This window comes from Copadichromis virginalis, linkage group LG23 (genome assembly GCF_057382275.1).
Source record: "Copadichromis virginalis isolate Kocher_CV1m ecotype Utaka linkage group LG23, C_Virginalis_male_GT1.1, whole genome shotgun sequence".
NCBI lineage: Eukaryota > Metazoa > Chordata > Actinopteri > Cichliformes > Cichlidae > Copadichromis > Copadichromis virginalis.
The window spans coordinates 33,787,266-33,796,237 of record NC_140639.1 but is presented as its reverse complement, the minus strand read 5'-3'; positions in this window follow the sequence as shown (position 1 = coordinate 33,796,237).

Genomic DNA, 8,972 nt, shown 5'->3' with positions numbered 1-8,972 from the left:
CTGTTTAAGAGGGAAATGTCAACTTCTGCAATTTAATCACAAATTAAACAGGTCAAGCTGGGCAGAATTACTGTTTTTTACAGTAATACACCAAACCTGTTTGGGTTGTTTGGCTTTCTGTTCTGTGTAGAATGTGTTGGTCTACTGGTTAAAATAGCTGAAAGGTGTCCGTCAGTATTTTTAAATGTTGTTTACTTTACTCTACTCTTACTCATATCATTTACTGAACTACACTCCATCAAACCATGCTATTGTTTTGTATGCAGCACAGAGCAAATTCAAAGCCTTTGTAGATACAAATCAGTAAAAAAAAAAAAAAAATACAATTGGTAAGAGTTTCCTGAAAAGTGTTCGATAGTTGTTTGGTTATTATTGTTATTGTTGTGGAGGCTAATATTAAAAACTGAGAATAAGAATAGGATGAAGACATAGTACAGTATTTCTTTCAGGATAAATAATCACCGTAACAAAATGAAACTAAAAACAAGTTTCCAATAATTTATAGACACAGTTACCATTCAGCCACAAACATGACTCAAGAAGAGGGAGGGTGTAGAGGCTGGACTGGAACTGGGCCAAAGACTGCCAAGCAGCTGAAGTCATTTTCCCGCCAGGAGGAAGAAAAAGACCGGCTCAACAACTAGTGTGACGCGCATGGGTGTCATATGATTAACTTGAACCTTCAGTTCAGTACTTCCCTTTGGAGGGTTTGAACACTGCTTAATGAATCACTAAAAGTAGTTTCATGGGAGAAAGAACATCTCAGAGAGGGGTTGATTTGGAGCTGAATAATGAACATTTAGTTATCATGTGTTATTGGACACTCCAACAAGAAGGAAAATGACTTTATTTTATTCTCAGTGCTTTATTACAGAAATGCTGTGACAATCAAATTAGTTTGCCCTTTTGGGGAATTTAGCACATCTAAAAGTACTTTCAGCTACTCCGTTATTTTCCAAGGGCCTGCACCAACAAATGTATCCCTATTTTGATTTCCACTCCATTCCCACCCCGACGCAATCTTGTCATGTATCTGGGGGTACACTAACTAACTTGTGTCGCTTTCTGATCTCAAACTGTGGTTCGTTTACATGCAAGGTAAACATGTTAACCTGCACACCATGAGACCGCAGCAAGTTTGGCCGACCTATTAGTGTAAAATCTGCTTACATATCGAGCCAGAATTATGCCAGAAGCTTGTTGATGGCTACCAAAAGGTGAGGTGCAACTTACTAAGAATCATCACAACTGTAAGCATGTATACAATCTGTTCAACATTATACTTATGTAACAAAATTACATGAAACATTTGCATACAATCAAATAACTTAAACAGTCAGTCATCTTTAAAAGCTAAACTTGCATGAATTGAGGTAAATGTACTAATTTAAGTAATTCCTTCTTTTGTCAGTGATCTCTGTAAAAAACCTATAAAATGTCAGCGTACAGATACGTTAATTTCACATGCTTGTCGTGCAGACACAAGACGACCATTGATCAACTGTTTTCAACCATTTTAATAATTTCCTTTTAAAGATGACACACATCTGTAACAAATGAATTCACAGTATCTTCACAATAGTGCTTTAACACAATCCAAACAGAAATCTAATCATATAATTACCTGCTAATTTTACGAAGCAGATTTTCTTCGTATGGGTATAGCTTATTTTTTAAGGGTTTTAAGAATGCAGGTTTTACTGATCTTGTTGTCTGATGTGACGCTTTGTTTGCCATCAGGTCTTCGTGTCATCATAATGCGTTTTGTAATTCCTGATTGCAGTGTGAAAATACTTCTTTGCAGTTTTATATACTAGGGAGTAGGTATGAGAACACCTTGCAGTGCTTTGATTAATCTGACTGCCAAATAAGTTACAGTTTTGACCTGCAGGAGATCCTAAATAGTTCAATAGACACTGTCACAACGCCTCTGTATGGAGGCTAAAGCTGGAAAATCATAACAGGAACATGGTGATGATAGAATAACGTGTAAATCAATTACACTTGCTCATTTGAGGATTAATATTTCACTTTAAAATATCAACAATCAGCAGTTAACAATTATGACTGAAAAATCTTCAACAACAACTGAACTGGCTAAAGGATTGATTAAAAACACACATTTGGATGTGACTGATTTACAATGTAGCAACAATTCATGTACGTAACAGCACATTTTATAAGCAAGACCACATTTTTAAAGGTTATCACCAACATTTTTTAAAATTAAGAAACAGCAATGTTGATGACATCCCTTTTTTAAACTTTAGCTGTCTGTTGTTGAGTTCCTTTGCATTCGTATGGTCTCAGTGTATTTTTGCCATAAAGACCCAACACTTCCTGAAAATAAGCTGACACAGTTCCCTAACTTGTCAAGACACATTTGAAATGGTACAACACATAAAAACTAGCCATGCTACAACACATGTAACCGCAGTGTAATAAAAAACTAATCTGCTGTTGTTGGTTAAACAGGGAGGATAGGTGGCAAAACGACCCTTCAAACAAACACAGTCAACATTTATGTTTTTGTTCGCAAAAAATGAGTCTTCCACATACACTCAAAAGATATTTAGAGACAAAATGCTGACTTTAAGTCATTTGATTACATGTAAGGTTTTGGAATGCAATCTTGAAAACTTTTCCAAAGTTTTACATGTAAACCTTGGAAAAATTAAAGCTCATTCTGGACAAACAGGAATGTAAAATGAATAGTTTGCTGTTTTAAAGTAATTTACAGTCCTTAACTTGATGAACGACAACATTTTTGTTATGTAACCAGGCAACTCTCTCCAGACCTTGTTCAGACTAAAATAAGGCTAATTATCAGTGCAGAAAAAAAAGCCTGCATCTTGCAAATCTGGCAAGACACGATCAATGCTGAAAGATTTACACAGGTTCCAGAGCAAAATATCAGATCTTTTTAAAAGAAAGGCCTTGCATAGTTCAGCCAAACAGTCATGGCTTTGTAGTGAATGAGTGTGGGCGTTGAACTGGCGGGCCTGCAGGCCACACCTTTTACCAGCTGAAAACATTTGTTGCATCATGAAACTATGACAGCGCAGCCTGCTTTGATATGTTTGATATCTTTTCTTTCTTCTATCAAGAATAAAATACAGGCTTGCAAGCTTTTCAAATCATAGGTACAGTCGCTTTCTTGCTGAACAGTGAAATGCTGTCCGATGACTTTGTGTGAATCTGCAGATGATTTCCTGTTCATACACAAGAGCTGTAGCTTAGCCTAAAATACATCTCTTAATTCTTTATCAACTTTGTACATTTGGGCATGACAAGAACACTTAATGAAGGGTCCATTCCCTTTCAGCTCTTTCTCTGCTGAGGTAAACCTGCTCAAATAAAAGAGAAGGCTAGGTACTGTAATGAACAATTTCAACTCAAACAGAATGTGCTGTAATCAGGTTATTTCTGGCCTGCAAATCAAAACTCTATCTGAAGTTGCTTATATGCTTCAAAAAACAGAAAACACGGTACAAAAATGCTCCCACGTGACAGTTTGCGTGCAAACCTAAAGAAGAGTGTCTGCAACGGTGAGGCACTGATGCTTTGGTGTTGCCACCAGCCTGCTGACTGACCACACAAAGCGCAAAATATTTCTGAAAGCACTGCAGCTACTTTAAAAAGAGGATGTCCTTCAACTCCTGCAGCATTTGGCCACAGCTTTCATTTGTCATCTTTTGAACACAGTATAAACACACGTATAAGCGACACGACACAAAACTACTTTAATATCAAAGGCTAACGCGATCATTGCAGGGACTTGTGCTCCACAACCTCACACACATCACAGGTGTTACGGGGAGTACGCTACCTGGTTCTCCGCTGCAGCCTCTCTTACCTTAGAGCAGGGGTGTGCAACATAAGGCCCGGGAGCCAGAGTTAGCCGGCAAATACTCCAATCCAACTCACTAAACAGCTTCGGAAAATGTCATAGAGGGCATCGACTTCAGACTTTTGTATTGTCATAGGTTTTACAAGTTTTCCTACACTGTTAAAAAAAACATCTTAAAAAAAACAGTAATATTCCAGCAGCTGGGGCGCCAAAATACTACCGTAAAATAACAGAAAATAACTTCCTCATAAAAATATGGTTATTTCCAGTAATGACAATACAGGTTGTTGCGCTAATTTTACATGGGATTCTGCCTTTTCCAAGTGCGTTTAGACATTAAATTAGGAACATTTTAACGTGATCAAACAATGAAATTACCTATAAACAAGGTCAATGAATGTGGCAATATGAATCATAATACGTAAATGTACAGAAATATAGAGTTAACAGTTGGTTTAAATAATAATGGATTGTATGCCCTGGGACAGAGGAAAGGCTGCCATATCGCACCATCGGCCCTCACCAGTAGGCAAAGAGTCTTGACCACGGACACAATACTGAGAGTGTCTGAGCCGGGGCTCGAACCGGCAACCTTCTGATCATAAGGCAAACTGCCAACTCTTGAGCCACGATTGCCCTAAATAGCAATGATAATAATACTTATGTGATGTAACACAAGCTTATAGGGATCATGTTATATACTTTTCCATAGCATTACATTTGAATTCAACAGTTCAATCTTTCAAATAACGGACAGATATTTGTGAAATCATGATACATTTGTGAATGTATTTTAACAATCTAAATATGCATATGTACAGACAGATACATTTAATAATCATGGCAATTATGTTTTATTACATTACAGTGATTTAATGTTAATTTACATTTGAAATGTGAAATCACAGTGTATTTACGTAACTTTAATGATATTCTAGAAGAACAGAACAAAACTGTAAAATGCAGTAAAATACTTTTATATTAGGATTTTTTCCTACAGTGCAGCCATACCCACGACCTTGTGGTTGTTAGTTCACATTCATTGGCCGATGCTTAGCGTCATGTTATTATATGTCCCAACATCCAATGGCATGTCACATTGTTTTCATGGCCACAGCCTCACCCCAGGTGCAGAGGCCTATTTCTGTTCAGGAATGTTGTGAATACTTTGAGATTTATATTATTTTTATGCAATGTTTTATATGTTTTTTTCAGTTTTTATTCCTATTAATTATATTTTCACTTGTTACCTCTGAATTATTGAATCAGACCTAGATGACATGAAATTTTCAGCAAAATTATAATTCAAATACTCCTATAATTATTGATTATTTTCATTAATTTTCAATCATTTTATATATTTTTTCATAGTATTACATTTGAATTTAACAGATCATTCTCTCACATAACAGACAAATATTTGTGAAATTATGATACATTTCTGAATGTATTTTTACAATCTAAATATGCATATGTACAAAAATATATATTTAAAAAACAAGTAAATTGTGTTTTACTATATTTACAGTGATGTTATGTTATTTTACCTTTGACATGTAAAATCACAGTCTACTTATGTAAACTTAATATTTTAGAAAGACAGTACAAAACTGTAAAATATACAGTAAGATACTTTGACATTACTATTTTTTGGAACAGTGTACTTAAAAACCTTCCTTCCTACTAAAGACCTTCCCCATGCCATCCACACTATGCCCAAGTAACTAAGTAACAGATTAACAATAACAGATAAAACACAAAAGTTCCTTTTATTTTTTCATCATCTACTGTCACTTTCTTTTCTTTTTTTCTTTTTTTTTTTTTACAAAGATTCAATGGAGGAAAAAATAATCTTTTTTTAATTATTATGATTTAATTTAAAAAAAAAAAACTCCTGTTATTGCTATTACTACTAGAACTTTTCTGTAATTTTCTACACCCATTTTATCTTGCTGACAGATTTCTTTTATTTGCTGCAGCAGCATTTCTTATCATGTAGAAAAGACGCTTCTTTTTTATATTAATTGGGATTAAAGGTGTATTTAAACATCTTTACATTGACAGAAAGGGGAGCTTCTCTTGTTAGGCCCAATTAAGAACAAACTGGGCTGTAAAATGAATTGGACATCTCTGCTTTAGAGTCTTAAAAGTAAGATAAATAGCAGAAAGAAAGTTTAGTTTGTTCCTGGTGCTGTCCAGTTTGTCATCAGTAGTTCAGTTTAGCTGTGTCTCTTAAATCGGTTTATCCCGCCTGAGCTCCATTTCGACGCGCCACGTGTTCCAGTCTTATTCTCTCTGCAGCGCGCTCGTTAGCCCTTCTCTCTGTCCACGACCGCAACCTGCTGGTCAGCGCCTGCCTCATCTCCACACTCCACAGTCCATACACCAGCGGGTTAATGCACGGTGGCACCATGAGCATAACCAGCAGCGATATATGAAGCGCAGTCGCCGTGGCCGTGGGGGTGGTCTTCACTTTGCAGAGGCCGGGAGACTGAGAGGACTGTACCATCATCGCCACCGGTGCCCTAAACTCCCACAGCGCGTCCGACGCGACTTTGAGGAGCAACGGCAGCAGCTGCAGGAACAGCATCCCGCAGTAAAACAACACAGTGTTGCGCGCTGTGACGTTAATCGCGTTGAAAGGTATCACTGCGTTGCGCGCGACCTGGTACATTCTAAAGAAGGAAAACGCGTGTATCAGCAGACACAGCAGCAGGGTGAGGGAGCCCACGGTTTTGCGAAAAACTGCAGAGGCACGGGGGAACCCCAGGTGCTGTTCCACAACATCTGGCTCGCACAGAAGCCCCGTTGTGACCGTTTCATCATCCTCTCCTCTCCCGGTGTGCAGCAGCACAATTTCAGAGACGCCGATGAAAACCGAGTACAGCCAGATTCCCCCCAGGACACCCCGCAGGCGGATCTTAGTGAAAATTGGCAAGTAATGGATGGCATGACAGACGTATATGTATCGCTCCAACGCCATGCAAGTTATAGTAACGAGACTACAGAAGACAGAGACTCCACCCAAAAAGTACTGAACGTAACACCATCCGCTGAACGCCATCGTGCGGCGCTGGATTAGTGAGTGGACGACCGCCGGGCCAAAGGTCGCAGTCTGCACCAGGTCGCTGAAAATCAGGTTCTTGAGCAGGATAAAGCGCGGCTGCCAGGAAAACTCCTCCGACTGTCCGAGGCCGAACAGAGTAAGCGCGTTCACAAAACACGACAAGGCGGTCAGCAAGACAAAAAAGCAAATCAGCACTGAAACCGTCTGTCCTTCAGGTACTATAGACAGAAACAGGCAGTTGGCATTGTTCAGCTGTCCAGCCGCGTGTGGGGTAGTTTGGTTCTCCTGGCTGAAGCTGTCGCGCTCCTCAGTGAGGTTGTGCGCCTCCGTCTCCAGCACAGCTGTCATTTTAATCTGTGGAAGCATCAACAGCCTGATGTCTCCGTCCTCCCCCACAGCCTAATGCCATTCACAGGTCTGCATCCTTCAGCATTTTTCCACACCTGTACGATCTGACCTGGCAACACGCGCGCATACACACGCCCACAGTTCTCTGTGACCAGTTGTTGGACGTCACACTGAAGTTGAACAGCAAACAATTCACAGACCACGTAAAATCCACGCATCAGGATTCTCAGCATAGACTCTGGACTCGGTCTGCAGTCTCCATGGAGCACAGGTGCGCACACCAAGGATTCACATGAATGCGTCTGCAGTGGCTTTCTCTCGTGCTCGCTCTCATATGCCGGCAGTATGAAGCAGGGAAAGTTGTAAAAGTGGATCAGATAAAAAGGAAAGCTGGAGGGGGGTGGAGAGTGTAAAAGAGAGAAAAAGTTGCTGAGAAATAAAAGAATTCACCCACTAAAACACTATCACAGTGTTTGACGTGGTTGTAGCGATTGATTGATTGATTAAACAATAAAAAGCCAATTATTAAAAAAAAAAAGTAGTTTGCTTTTCTTTTGTTTAGTTGCACCTTTTGTATTGTGGTTTTCAGCTGTCACTATTGTTACCAATACAACACCCCGGTTCGCCTGTGAGAAGATTTACGACACCCAGGCGCTTCGGAACATGAGTGCATTTTACGCGAACTTGTTAAACTTATCAAAGTACGTCAACTTTCGAAATTAACTTTTGACATATGGGTACACACTGCACCCTAGTGCTAGAGACTGGTAACTGCAGCCCAGAGGCTAGTTTGACAAGCTATTTTTAAATATGAAAGCTTATTGAAATTTGCAGAATATTGTAAATTCACATATAGCTTTGTGTGATTGTGTAATAAATATGATATATAATTGTATTACTAAAATTAGGAAAGAAAAATAACTACAACAGGAGGCAATACATTACTATTTCAGGACAACCTACTTTCTTATAAGATTAAAAAAGCATGCACATTATCAGTGTCAAGTACACTCATGTGGATTACATAAATACACACATCCTTCCAAGGGCACAAATCCCTTCACTAGATTTATTACATTGTTGACGGCCTTGTGTTTTTGTGTGTTTTGAATACATGTTCAATAGCTACTCCAAATCACTACAGTATGTACTCTGGGTATCTAGTTCTTTTTTTAATCTATTTTTCCTCTTCCTTGTTTTCCAATAAGTATATTGGAATTATATATTTATTTATTTTATGCTTATTTATTCTATCCTGTTATTCTATTTATATTATTAATTTAGGTTTTACCTAATATTTATTGATTTTATTCTTATTCATTTTTTATCTTCTTACTCTATTCATATTTATATTGTATCCCATTATTTATTTTAATTTTTATTCTGTATATACTCTTATTAGGTCATATCTCCAGTGTTTCCTCGTAGGGGGCGCTGTACACTGGGGCTGTGATTGACCGTGGCTGCTGGGGCTCTGTGGGTCCTCTCAGCCTGGCTGGGGGGGCTTCTTTGCCTCCCTCCTGCTGTGTGCCCAGCCTGGAGGCTGCGGTCTGTGACCGGGTCCCGGTGCAGACGTGTGTGTGTGTGTGTGTGTGTGTGTGTGTGTGTGTGTGGAGGGGGGGGGTATGTATCCATGATCGTTTATGTTAATGAGAGTGTGGGGAGTGAGTTGGAGGGCGGGGTGGGGTGGGCTGCTTTTAACCATGT